At 32.1% G+C, this 2556-nt stretch overlaps 1 protein-coding gene across 1 annotated transcript in view; it reads right to left on the reverse strand.

The window, feature by feature from the left end:
- LOC102680883 overlaps positions 1–2556 on the reverse strand; it is a 30368-nt gene that overhangs the window by 27445 nt on the left and 367 nt on the right. The window lies entirely within an intron of this gene.

Here is a 2556-nt window from a genome sequence, read left to right on the forward strand (position 1 = left end):
AAAGTGAGAAGGAGAAATAAAAATTTCGTGCAACTCTTTAAACACCCAAAAAGAAACATGGTCGAGAATTTGCATACGGCTTGTTAGGGGATCCGCCAAAGCATCGATAATTTAATCGCCAACGACGCGATTCTTCCCATTCGCGACACGTAGGATCGGCCGCGATTTCGAATGCCTCAGCCTCATGAACGAAGATTCTTCTGTTATTGAACAACAATCGATTCCTACGTCGAGTGCAACAAACTTAACAAAAGACGCACGTAAAACCCGGAGAGTAGGAATGCAAAGAAAGCGGGAATAATTAATACTCGGTGCACATCTCGGTTGCAGAGACGCATATACGCTAGGTGTATCCGTGTAGAGGGAAAAATTCTCGCGCGATGGTGGGTTCCAGGGAAATACTTACGTACAATACAATATTTTACATGTGCTGCTATTGTGGCATCGCTCCATGGGCGAGCGACTGGCCGAGAGGCAGGCTTTCAGAAAAATTTGTATCGCGTATTTCTAAGTATTTATTTGAATAAAATTAATTATAGAATTTATATTCACATTCGTGTATCCGAGATGTTATATCGGATGTGTAAAAAAAATTCATATGGTTTCGCTGGAGTGTTATATTTGATTATACTGCATTCTTCAAGAATCAGTTTGTGGAGTAATGGCAATGTAATTATTGATTATTAGACTGTGGAAATTTATGCAGAAATTTTTATGTAGAACGCACGTATACAGAAAAAGAATTATTCAGAGTAAAATATCATTATATTCGAAGAGTGAATCCATATTCCAGTTTCATTTGTATTCATAATTTAGATTTGCATGAACAGTAATCTGTAATTACTAGTTATATTGAAATGAACAAATGCCAAAAATCATCAATAAGACGTATATATTCCTTCAAATTGCGGGGTTCTTTTTAGAAGTTTCTTTTTCGCTTCTCCATCCATTGATTACTTTAAATTAATATTTTATGATCGATTGATTCATTACTATGCTTTTATACTAGTATTTAAGATCGTTATTTCATTTATTTCAATCATATTTTATATATATTTTTTTTTTGTTTCAATAAAGGTGGCCAAATATAACTTGACAGACAGTTAATACATCACTACATAGAAATTGCATTCTTGCCGTTTTAGAAAGCGCACGCACAAGTGGATATGCCAAGCATGGCTCGGTGGATTTCACAGGAATTAATTGACTCGGTGATTTCAAGAAATTTATCGTCGTGATTTACGAGATCTACATGAATTTAAACCGCAAGAAAATTTCTACGTTATAATTTCATCGTTTTTCTGGTGGTGGAAAAAGAAAGAAAGAGAGAAAGAAAGAAATGAGGGGGGAAAGAAAAATGGAGGGAAAAAAGGGATGATAAATAAATAGAGGAAAGTCGCGTGCACGTGATCCACCGGTGTATCCGGAATTTTTTCGATGTGAGAGAAGTACAAGAAACGGTGTAATTGTACCGTTGTGGAAATACGGATGAAAATAGTCGAAAATTAATTCCGGTTTCGAGTTGGATAACTCTTAACGCGTTATATGAAAGGAATATCCATGTTCAAAGACGTGTTGGAATTAATTAATTTTTTTTCGAAAGGAATAAATTAATTGTGTTTAAATATTTTTAATGAAACATTTCCCATTTTTTTTTAAATTCTATATTGTTAAAATATATATGCAAATATCAAACGTAAGATGAGAAAGTATTTTGAAATTTGTGAGAGATATTATAATGCATACGTGTGTAATCATTATATTTCTTTTCAATCATGTTGAATTGAAAGAAAAAATAAAACTACAGTATATACCTACTAATATTTTTCTAGAGGAAAAAAAGTTTTATTTGTCTTATTTAAAACATGATGTTTTACTCTCTTTAAATTTTCAACCCGTTATGTGTTATTTATAAGAAGAGAATTTAAAATATGGAGAAAAAAGTAAAAAAAAAAAAAAAACAAAACATAATAATTTAAAAATGCAAGTTTAAAAATAGAAAAAAATTATTCTGAAAATATGTATATATGTATATGGTTAAGAAATTGCAGAACTGCAATATAAAAAGAAATTGTAGCACAAGGATAATCTAAATTTAATAAACATCATGGATGAAGTCGGCGTTTTTAGAACGCGAGATTTTCGCGCGCGCGATGAAAATTCATCAAGCTTTAGCGGGGCATTTTTAATCAACCAGAATAAGAAGATAAGTACACACACACACACGCACACACACATACACATATGCAGATGCTCACGTGCACACAAGTCAACTCATTCCAGCTCACGAACAAGCAAAGTACTCTCGACGTAGGAGGAATATCTCCTTCGGTAAATAAAACAGGGAATAACCGCGGTAAAGATGATCCATCTATTAAAACCGAGATAGGATCTGTTTCATAAAATCACTATGTATCATCATCTGTTAAGTTTAAATTATTCATTTTAAAAAGAGAAAAGAAGAAAAAGAAGAAACTAATAAATAACGAAAAAGAAAAAAAAAACAATTCTTAGAATTATGATTATAATTTCAAAGGAAAAAAAAAAAAAAAAAAA

The sequence above is a fragment of the Apis dorsata genome, unplaced genomic scaffold, assembly GCF_000469605.1.
Source record: "Apis dorsata unplaced genomic scaffold, Apis dorsata 1.3 scaffold_87, whole genome shotgun sequence".
NCBI lineage: Eukaryota > Metazoa > Arthropoda > Insecta > Hymenoptera > Apidae > Apis > Apis dorsata.